The sequence below is a fragment of the Myodes glareolus genome, chromosome 12, assembly GCF_982192425.1.
Source record: "Myodes glareolus chromosome 12, mMyoGla1.1, whole genome shotgun sequence".
In the NCBI taxonomy this organism is placed as follows: domain Eukaryota; kingdom Metazoa; phylum Chordata; class Mammalia; order Rodentia; family Cricetidae; genus Myodes; species Myodes glareolus.
Genome location: NC_142037.1, coordinates 60,480,674 through 60,492,683, shown reverse-complemented (window position 1 = coordinate 60,492,683; position 12,010 = coordinate 60,480,674). Strand labels below are relative to the sequence as shown.

The 12,010-nt window shown below is 36.5% G+C and overlaps 2 pseudogenes; both read left to right on the top strand.

Annotated features, from left to right (window-relative positions):
- Positions 1–1,156: 1,156 nt before the first annotated feature.
- LOC146892181 (aldo-keto reductase family 1 member B1 pseudogene) lies at positions 1,157–1,525 on the top strand (annotated as a pseudogene).
- On the top strand, positions 1,157–2,448 carry LOC148120271 (aldo-keto reductase family 1 member B1 pseudogene; annotated as a pseudogene).
- Positions 2,449–12,010: the final 9,562 nt, after the last annotated feature.

The window sequence follows — 12,010 nt, the reverse complement described above, 5'->3', positions numbered from 1 at the left end:
GTACCAAAACCACACAAAGATGCAACTAAGAAAGAGGATTAAAGGCCAGTTGCCCTTATGAACATTTATTCAAAAATACTCAATAAAATTCTGGCCAACCGAATCCAAGAACACATCTAAAAAAATATCATCCACCGTGATTAAGTTGTCTTTTTCTTTTTTTCTGTTTTCTTTTTTTTTCTGTTGTGTATGTGTCTTGGAAAGTAAGCAACTTCACTGTGATTCTTCATAAACATTTCCTGAAATGTTTTTCTGAAGTAGAAATTAAGATATGCTGAGACAACTAAATAACAAAATATAAATGAGAAAAAAAGTTTGGAGCTGGAGCGATGGCTCTGGTTAAGAACACATACTGTTCTTCTTAACTACCCATGTTCAGTTTCCAGAATTTATAAGGAGCAGGTCCCCTATAGTTCCAATTTTAGGGGACCTAGCCCTGCTTCTTAATGTCAAAGATACAAGCAGTCACATCTCTAGGACACACATATAACCACATATAGACAGGCACATGCACACATAATTTAAGATAAAGCAATTCTTTAATACAAGTAAAGGGGTGATTTGTAACAGCCTAAATAGATCCTTCCCAAAATAAAGAAATAGTCTATTAACTATGCCTTTCATTTTTGTTGATGAGAGTACAGCGTATCAATTATATATGCTCATTTCTTTCTATATTGCAGTTTTAATATATAACATATAATAAACAGCATAGGCTAAGCAAGAAATATTTCATTTGTTTTTTGTTCTTTTTTATTTTATTTCTTAAAAAACTATCTTTTCTCATTTTACATATCAATCACAGTTCCCAGTTGCTCCCCACATCCAATTCCTCCACGATCCCCCACCTGCTACCCCCCATCCACTACTCAGAGAGGGTTAGGCTTCTCATGGGGAGTCAAGAAAATTTAGCACATTGCTTTGAGGAAAGAAGCAGACTCTCCCTACTATATCTAGGTTGAGCAAAAATGTCCCTTCAAAGAGAATAGGTTCCAAAAAGCCAGTAAAATCAGTAGGGATAAATCCTGATGATGGCAGAAGATACAACATAATTCCACACTAATTAAGAATTACGTAAAATAGGCACAGTTGTGGGTTAGGGTGTGTAACGCGTAGCAGCCATGGCCAGCCATCTGGAGCTAACAACGGCGCCAAGATGCCCACCCTGGGCTTGGGCACTTGGAAGTACCCTCCTGGCCAGGTGACCGAGGCTGTGAAGGTCGCCATTGACCTTGGGTACCGCCATATTGACTGTGCCCAGGTGTACCAGAATGAGAAGGAGGTGGGAGTGGCCCTCCAGAAGAAGCTCAAGGAGCAGGTGGTGAAGCACCAGGAGCTCTTCGTCGTCAGCCAGCTGTGGTGTACGTTCCACGACAAGAGCATGGTGAAAGGAGCCTGCCAGAAGACGCTCGGCGACCTGCAGCTGGACTACCTGGACCGCTACCTGATTCACTGGCCAACAGGCTTCAAGCCTGGACCTGATTATTTCCCACTTGGATGCATTAGGAAATGTGATTCCCAGTAACACCGATTTTGTGGACAGTTGGACGGCCATGGAACAGCTGGTGGATGAAAGTTTGGTGAAATCGATTGGTGTCTCCAACTTCAACTCTCTTCAGATTGAGAGGATCTTAAACAAACCTGGCTTAAAATACAAGCCTGCAGTTAATCAGATCGAGTGCCACCCGTACCTAACTCAAGAGAAGCTGATTGAATACTGCCATTCCAAAGGCATCGTGGTGACTGCATACAGTCCCCTTGGTTCTCCTGACAGGCCCTGGGCCACGCCCAAAGACCCTTCTCTCCTGGAGGATCCCAGGATTAGGGAAATTGCATCCAAGTACAATAAAACTACAGCCCAGGTGCTGATCTGCCTCCCCATACAGAGGAACCTGGTGGTGATCCCCAGGTCTGCGACACCAGTGCGAATTGCTGAGAACCTGAAGGTATTTGAGTTTGAGCTGAGCATGGAGGATGTGGCCACTTTACCCAGTTACAACAGGAACTGGAGGGTGTGTGCCTTGATGAGCTGTGCTAAACACAAGGATTATCCGTTCCATGCCGAAGTCTGAAGCTGCGGATGCCTGCTCTCCCCCAGCGACTTTCACCTGTTCTTCCTGCTTCATCTGTCCATGCAGGTGTAGTGTGACCTGTGTTCCCAGGCACTGGGGGAACCTTGCGGTTCAGACTATGAGGGTCTGTTAGTCTGACATAGGCTCTAGAGAGCATTCTCAGTAGCTGAGGGGTTTCCTTCAGCTGTTCTTGGCCTTTCTTCTTCTCCCCCTGGAGAACATTTAACACAAGAACCCTTTCCAACCAAAGAGAAGCAAGATTTATAGTCTAAGCAGTGCCACTAACAGTTAAGTTTTGAGTGCTTAGAACTGTTATCCTTTGGGTCAGACTTCTCTTCGCCTCAAATAAAAACTGCTTTTGTGAAAAAAAAAAGAATTACGTACAATACAGGGTTATTTATTTAGGGGAGACTCACGGATTACTGTCCTAGACCACAGTCCTCTGCATGAATGGGGAAAGGAACAGAGTCTAGCAGCAGGAAGTGAGAGCAGGAAGCAAGAGAGCAGGTGCACACTTTACAGCTGCTTTTACAGTTTAAGAGACCGAGCCCAAGTGGGTTGATATCTTCAAAGCTATTGGCTGAAGGAACTGAAGGAGCTCCCACTGCTGTGCACCACTCCCATCTATCTTAAAGGTTGAAAGATGTCCCACAGCATCCTGGTCCCACTGCCAGTGGCCACACAGTCTGCCCCAGCTATACAACTGCCACCCACATTCAGAGGGTCTAGTTTAGTTCTATGCTGGTTCCTTCCCTAGCAGGCTGGAGTTGGTAGGCTCCCATTAGCTCAGGTAGCTATTTCAGTGGATGTCCCCACCATGGTCTTGACCTTGTTGCTCATATTCTCACTTCCCCCACACTTTGAATGGACTTTAAACTCACCCCAGTGCTCCTCCATAGTTTCCTGCCTCTGCTTCCTTCAGTTGCTGGATGAAGGTTCTATGGTGACATTTAAGATATTCATCAATCTGACTATAGGGCAAGGCCAGTTTGAGCACCCTCTCCACTATTCATTAGTGTCGTAGCAGGGATCATCTTTGGAGCTTCCTGACAATTTCTCTAGTGCCAGGTTTCTTACTAGATACACAATGGCTCCCTCAATCAAGATAACTCTTTCCTTGCTCTCTGTCTCTGATTTTAGCCCGTGTTGATCATCCTGTTCCCTCAAGTTCTCCTTTCACTGCCTCTTCTCTCCTCCTCCTCCCCTTCCACCCTCCCATCTCTCTCACCCCATGATCTCAATTTTCACAGGAGATCTTGTCTATTTTTCCTTCCCAGGGGAATCTATAAATGTTTCATTTAGGGTTCTCCTTGTTACTTAGCTTATCTGATACAGTGGACTATAGGCTTGTTGTCCTTGCTTTACAGCTAATATTTACTTATGAGTGAGTACATAGGATGTTCATCTTTTGGGGTCTAAATTACCTCACTCAGGATGATTTTTTTTTCTAGTACAGCCCATATCCATTCTAATTTCAAGATGTCATTGCTTTTTAAAACTCAGTAGTAGGACATCTAGGTTGTTTCTAGATTCTGCAATTATAAATAATGCTGCTATGAGCAAAGTTAACAAACGTGTTTGTTGTATGCTTGAGCATCCTTTGGATATATGCTCAAGAGTGGTATTTCTGGGTCTTGAATTAGGTAATTACCAATTTTTGAGAAACCATCATACTGATTTCCAGAGTGGTTATACAACTTTGCATTCCCATCAGCAAAGAAGGAGTGTTCGCCTTACTCTGCATCCTCTTCAAACTAAGTTATCATTCATATTTTTATCTTAGCCATTTTGACTAGTGTAAGATGGTGTCTCAAAGTCCATTTGATTTGCATTTCCCTGATGGCTTAGGATGTTGAATGTTTTATTAAATGTCTTTCATCTATTTGAGATTTTTCTGTTGAGAATTCTCTGTTTATATATGTACCCCATTTTTAATTGGATTATTTGGTATCTAATTTTTTGAGCTCTTTATGTATTTTAGAAATCAGTCTTCTGTCTAGTGTGGGGTATTTTTTTAAAGATTTTTTCCCATTCAGTAGGCTTCCCTTTTGTGTTTTTGAATGTGTCCTTTGCTTTACAGAAGCTTCTCAGTTTCAGGAGGTCCCATTTATTTATTGTTGCTCTCAGTGTCTGTGCTGCTAGTATTTTATTTTGGAAGTTGTATCTTGTGTCCATGTATTGAAGGCTATTGCCTACTTTCTCTTCAGTGAGATTCAGTGTGCCTGGATTTATATTGAGGTCTTTGAACCATTTAGACTTGAATTTTGTGCATGGGGATAGATATGAATCTATTTTTATTCTTCTATTGACATACAGTTTATTCTTATATTGACATACAGTTATGCAAGCACCATTTTTTAAGATGCTTTCATTTTTCTATTGTATAATTTTAACTTCTTCATCAAAAATCAGGTGTTCATGGGTGTGAAGATTAATATCTGGGTTTTTGGTTTGTTTCTATTGGTCAACCTGTCTGCCAATACCAGGCTGTTTTCATTACTGTAGCTCTACAAGAGTGTTTGATATCATGGATGTTGATGCCTCTAGAAGTTCCTTTATTGTAGAGGATTGTTTTGGCTATTCTCAATATTTTGTTTTTACATATGAACTTGAGTATTTTTCTTTAAAGGTCTTTGAAGAATTGTGTTGGGATTTTGATTGGGATTGCATTGAATGGATAGCTTGCTTTTGGTAGGATTGCCATTTTTATTATGTTGATCCTACCTATCATATACAATGGGAGATCTTTCTCTTTTCTGATGTCTTCTTTAATTTCATTCTTCAAAAACATATAGTTCTTGTTGAACAGGTCTTTCACTTCTTTGGTTTGTATTACCTCAAGATATTTTATGTTTTTGTGGCTATTGTGAAATGTTTCTCTGACTTCCTTCTTAGCTTCTTTATCACTACTGATTTTTTTTAGTTGATCTTGTATCCTGCCACATAACTGAAGGTATTTATCAGCTGTAGCAGTTCCTGGTAGAGTTGTTGGGGTCAGTTGAAATATCATTTGCTACGTGTGATATTTTCTTCCTGAAGTGACTTATATTAAAGATTTATATATTATTTTTAAACTACTAAAAATTTAAAAGTGATGATAGAAATGTATTGTTTTCTTTAATTAAGTGATGAGTCACAATAATTTGTTTAGGCTAGCTTATAAAATGCCACAATGGGATAACATGAAGATTAATCTAATTTTATCACTATGCCATAACAATCACTGTGTCTTCAACTAATTTTGGAAGAGAAATTGAGTTTCTGGAAGAATATATAAACTTCAAAAACATGTTATTATTTTAATCAAATAATCAAAGAAATAGTTTTATGATAAATTAATAAATTTTAAACCATAATTAAATACATTTAATTAATTTTTAAGATAAATTATCTACTTTAATACTATAGAAATATCACTAGCTAAGAAAGTGACAGAAGTCAGGAGAGAGATAGAAGAACATTGTCCCTAAATCATCATCTAGACAAAGGCTCAATCTACACAAGAGTCCCAATAAAAATATATTGTAATTCTTTAGTCTCTAGACTTGCTACCTCCAGGGAATGACTGAGTTGTAAACCACAGCTAAATCCCGTCAATTAATTTTCTTTTTGCACAGTAGCATCTCTCCATTCCTTCACTCAGTACCATGACAAGATGCTATCAAAGCAGCTGCACATAGCTCAGAGGAGCCAGAGTTTACAACAAAGACCAGTATCCAAATATCTAGAATTTAAGCTTTGATCATCGATGGAAACCTTTGATCTCAGAGATGTTGACAAAGAGGAAGACAGAATTGTTGTAACTGATCTCACTGTTGAAAGCCTCTCTTTACCTGAATTGAATTCCAGGAAAGTTAAAGGAAAGGTCTCTTTTATTTTCTTCTTCATTTTGATCCTTTAGTAGATAAGAAAAGCAATATGAGGCATAGACATTCAAAAACACTACTTATTAAACTCACCAAGTGGTACATGACCTATGAAAATGTCAAAGTATATATTAGGATTTTAGTAGAATAATTCTTCATTATAGAGACAGTTCCATACTAGAACTACTACCAATAATGTTAGTAATATAGTATAAACAAGAAAACAAAACAAAATTATAGCTGTCAGTACAACAGAATCTTATTTCCTTACTTACTACTTTATTGCATCAGATGTTAAAAGTCCAACAACAGTATTAAAATATAGGAAGAAAATATACAAAGAAACAGGAGAGTCTTTCCCAGTCAAAGATTCATTCCCCAAAATACATTCAATTGAAACTCTTCCTGATGAAATAATGTTTAATTAGCTGCCTTATGTCCTCAAAGAATTTCTTGAAGATGTATAGAATATCTAGGAAATTGTATATGAACAAAATGTAAATCGTTATGAAGAGACTGAAAAATAAAAAATAAAAGTCAAATAATTCTGAAGATGAAGACTAATAATAATAATGAAAATGTCACTGTAGAAGTTAGAAGACAGAGGCACACTTCAATTGAATTCAAAGTTCCTCATCTTAGAGGAAAAAAATAATAATTGAAAAAACATTTCATGTTCTTGAAGAGAAGAGTGAGACATAAATTGAACCAACTAATGCAATGTGGGAATCCTAAAATAAAAAATTAAAAATAGCTTACAAAATATTTGAAGAAATAATGCCTGGGAACTTTCCCCTACTCAATGAAAGATATGCATATAAAAATCCAAGAAACTTGATGAAATGTTATTTAGCTGAACTTAATGAATGTATACCTTGGCACATCATAGTACATTGTAGAATGCTTTTTTGTTTTGTTCTGAGAATCTTTTATTATAAAACTCTGGCTGGCCTGAACTTAATTATATAGACCAGGCCGGACCCTTAACTCAAAGAGATATGCCTGCCTCGGCCTTAGGAGTCTTTGGATTAAAGGCATGTGCCATCATACCTGGATATAATCAAAAGATTGAAAGAGAAAATTTTGAAAACAGTAAGAGAGAAGTGGCTCATCCTCTTCAACAAACCAAAACATCCCAAATGACAGAAAGGGTTGATTATTATTGAACTTTTTCATCAAAAAATGATTAGGTGATTCCAGGAGTTGAAGTGCTCACAGTAACTGATGCCTAGAAAGATTACAATAGTTATACATGATATCACAAAATGATATTGTAATAACCTTTTGCAATTCCACCTTTGAAAGCCATAATAAATATTTGTCTAGAAAATGGAATTATTTCAACTTAGTCTCCTCTTGCTCTTCAATATTAACTTTGCATTTTCTGAAAATTATTTGACACACGCATTATATTCTCTGTAAATCTAATTATACCTCTATTTTCCACAAAATTTAATAGCAATTTACTTTGAATACCTCTTAATTCCATTTTCTTTCCATCTATTTTTGTATCTGTAAGTATTTTCCTCGAGAATGGGTGCATGGGAGGGAGGGGGGAGGAACTTGAACTTCCCACAGGGCAGGAAACCCTGACTACTCTTAGGGATGGAGAAGGAGGAGGAGGGGAAGTGGGGGAGGAGTGGGAGGGTGTTGGGAGGAGGGGCAGAAATGGAAACTTTTATAAACTTTAATAATTTAATAATTTTAATAATTTAATAATTTAATAAACTTTGAAAAAAAAGAATGGGTGCATGGATTCAAACTCAACTGAATGAATTTTAAGTGACAGATGTTAATATTTTCTTCATCCACAGCAAAGTTGTCTCCAATAGCATAAGTACTGTACCGAATGACTTCAATACTACAGTTTTATCAGCTACTGAAAGAAGTAATACTATTCTTTCTCTGACATTTCCAAACCAGAGAAGAGAGGGGAACACTTTGGAACACAAGGTCAGTGCTACCCAGATTGGAAAGTCAGGCAAACGCTGCATGAAAATAAAACTATATGAATCTCCTTTACAATCACCAAAACTACAAGCAAACAGAATTCAGCACCATAGTTAACAGATCTCACATCATGATGAACATATTGTTTGAGGGCTGACCCTCAGAGGACATGACAGGAAACAAATGATCTGTGAAGAGGTGGTGAGAAAAAAAAAAAACTCTGTCAATTTAACTTAGACTGTATCTAACTTCAGTACTCTTGTCCCAGGTGGTTTATTGCCAGTATATTTAAATACAGTCCAACTGAGGAAAAAGGTTTTCTGGTATAAGACAATCTCCGGGGCACAAAGATGCATAATTACATTGCAAGTTAACTCAAAGTCCAAGTCATTTCTTCCAAGAAGATGGATTCTAGCGATAAACTACCTGTACTATTGAATGGGTCTAGGGGAGAATCTGACATGACCATGGTCACGCAGATCACCTACCGGTCTTTTGGAATATTTGTGGTCTCTGGTCCTGGTTGTAAGATTTCAAAGGATCCCCTGGCTATTCACATAATATCAGAGTCATTTAGACTACTGGTCACCTCTAGTCCTGGTTCTGAAAGCTTGATTTGATCTGGTCAAAATAACAATGGTGATCATCAGGCTAGTATTCACATCCAATTTCCAGCTTTCTGGATGAAAGAATTGGTTATATATAATTTTCTTTGAAAGGACAATATTGGTGTCAATGGATATCTTTAGGCAAAAGGACCTTTGTGTTCCCAACAGTGCTGATTGTTCAACATATGAGATTTTAGTCAATTTGATATCACCTATTCTTACTATATGATCATTAGTATAATGGAGACTCTTCATTCATATGGGACTTATTTTGTCTTTTGCCTCTGGGTACAAAAATGTGAAGGGTTACAAGGATGGTGACCTTATTTTGTTTTTCTTGCATTTTTGTTAGTTGTTTACATATAATATTATTTTGGATTAAAGTGTAATTACTGTACTGATGGTTATAGCCTAAAAAGAACCACAGATCTCTCTAATTATCTGGTCTCATTTACATAACTCCAGGGAGACTGAATCACAGAAGATTGTCTCCTGTAAATTTAAACCTGATATTTTTCTACATACCTCACAAATAAGCACATATTTTGAAGTCACGATACCTTTAAAATATATATGTTGGTTTAGCTTAGCAGCCTGTACAATGAAATGTGTCTCTGTACTTAGCTCATTCGCAGTCAAAAAATTTAAAGAAAACACAATAATTTACATAATCCAGACTCTGTATATTTTCCATCTTTATATAGCTTGTTTTATTTTATTTTTTTTTTTACTCTTTTAATCTATGACTGTCGGTACTCTGTCTCTTTATAGCCTTTTGTTTTTTAAAACAATTTACTTCCTTATATAATTCTCTATAATCTTTTTAATTTCTCTCCCAAGTCTACATATATTTGTCCAACACTGTGACCCATTCAGAGGTCTTTTTTATCTGAATCTGTCTTTATTGAATATCTGTACTTATTTTCTGATTAGGAGCACATTTTTTTTTTTAATTCTAGGCAGGTATGACTAAGACCAAGACTGCTTTACCTTCTGTCTTCACCCTGTACAACATAGCAGAGGTCTGTGCACCACCTCTGCAAACCATGCTCACAGCCCCGTTTTCAGATACACAGCAACTTTATGTTGTCATTAGGCAAGTTGTAGCACTCTGCTTACAATCCCCATTTAAATGTTCTGTAGCTGAACCTCCTAAAAAAGTCAGAACCATTTGCACTGGTAATCAAGGAAGACAGCATTTTTAAAGAAGCCAAGAAGTTTTTTACTGCACCTATCTCAAAGGAGCTGCAGCACCCCGTTTGCTGAAAGCCGATCTGGAAATAAAATTGTGGCTACCAAGAAACTGAACTAAACTCTGTTCTTTACATGAATGCAGTCAACAACATTGATGCCAAATCTGTAGTCAGAGGTCGCTCATTCGTTTCTGGTTGCCCAGACCTGAAACACAGAAACTGAACTAATTAAAATGCTGTTGACCTATTGGCTTATGTGTATTTCTAGCTAGCTCTTTTGTCTTAAATTAAGTCATTTCTATTGCACACCTCTCCCACATAAGCTATCATTGGTGTTTTTTATCTTAACCATTCTGGCAGGTATAAGATGGTATCTCAAAGTTGTTTTAATATGCATTTTCCTGTTGGCTAAGTATATCAAATATTTCCTGAGGTGTCTTCCAGCCAGTTGAGATTCTTCTGTTGAGAATAACATGTTTAGATCTGTACCCCATTTTTTAATTGGATTATTTGGTATTTTAATATCTAGTTTCTTGAGTTTTTTATGTATTTTGGAGAATACTACTCTGTCTAATATGAGTTTAGTTAAGATTTTTTTTCCCATTCAGTAGGTTGCCATTTTGTCTTATTGACTGTGTTCTTTTCCTTATAGAATTTTTCAGTTTCTGGATGACCCATTTATCTATTGTTGCTCTCAGGGTCTGTGCTACTAGTATTGTATTTAGGAAGTGTTCTTCTGTTCCCATGCGTTGAAGACTATTTCCCACTTTCTCTTCAATGAGATTCAGTGTGCCTAAATTTATGTTAAGGCCTTTGGTCCATTTGGACATGAGTTTTGTGCTTTGGTACAAATACAGTTCTATTTGTATTCTTCTACATGTTGTTAACCAGTTATGCCATTCCACTTGTTGAAGATGCTTTCTTTTTTCCATTGTAATATTTTAGCTTCTTATCAAAAATTAGGTGTTTGTATGTGTGTGGATTAATATCCAGGTTTTTAATTCAATTCCATTGGTTCACCTGTCTGCTTTTATGCCAATACCAAGTTGTTTTCAATACTGCAGCCCTATAATAGAGCTTGATGTCAGGGTGGTGATGCCTCCAGAAGTCAATTATTTCGCAAGATTATTTTGTCTATGCTGGGTTTTTTTCCATGTAATGTTGAATATTGTCCTTTCAAGGCCTATGAAGAATTGTGTTGGAATTTTAATGGGGATTGCATTGAATGTGTAGTTTGATTTGGATAGGATTGCCATTTTTATTATGTTGATTCTACCTATCCAAGAGCAAGAGAGATCTTTGCATTTTGTGATAAAAATCGTTAATTTCTTTCTTGAAAGATTTAAAGTTCCTGTCAAAGGTCTTTCATTTCTTTGATTAGTGTTGCCCTAAGTTATTTTATGTTGTTTATAGTTATTATGAAGACTGCTGTTTCTCTGATTTTTTTCTCAACCCTTTTATCATTTGTATTTACACGAGTTACTGATTTTTCTTTTGAGTTGATCTTTTATCCTGTCATATTACTGAAGGTGTTTATCAGTTGCAGGAGTACTCTGGTAGAATTTTGGGGGTCACTTATGCATACTATATTATCACCTGCAAATAGGAAAAGTTTTATTTTTTTTTCTTTTCCAATTTGTATCCCCTTGTTATCTTATTGCTCTAGCTAGTAGTTTGAATACTATATTGAATAAATATGGAAGACTGGTCAGTCTTGTGTTGTTTGTGGTTTTACTGGAATTGCTTTGAGTTTCTCTCCATTTAATTTGATGTTGGCTCTCAGCTTGCTTTATATTGCATTTATTTTGTTTGGATAAATTCCTTATTCCCTAATCTCTTCTAGACCTTTATCACAAAGGGTTGTTGGATTTTGTTGAAGGTTTTTTTCAGAAAAAAAATGAGATTATCATGTGTTTTTTTTGTTGTTGTTCATGTATATAGTGAATTTACATTGATGAATTTTTGTATGCTGAAACACCCTTGCATCCCTGGAATGAAGCCAACTTGATCATGGTGGACTAATTTTTTGATGTGTTCTTGGATTCAGTGTGCCAGTATTTTATTGAGTATTTTTCCATTAATGTACATATGGGATACTGTTCTGTAATTCTTTTTCTTAATTGAGTCTTTGTGCTGTTTGTATATCAGGGTAATTGGAGTCTCATAAAAAGAGTTTGGCAATGATCCTTCTGTTTCTATTGTGTGGAACAATATGAATAATATAGGTATTAGCTCTTCTTTGATGTTCTGGTAGAATTCTCCACTGAAACTGTCTAGCTGTGAATATTTTTTGGTTGGGAGATTTTTGATGATTACTTCTA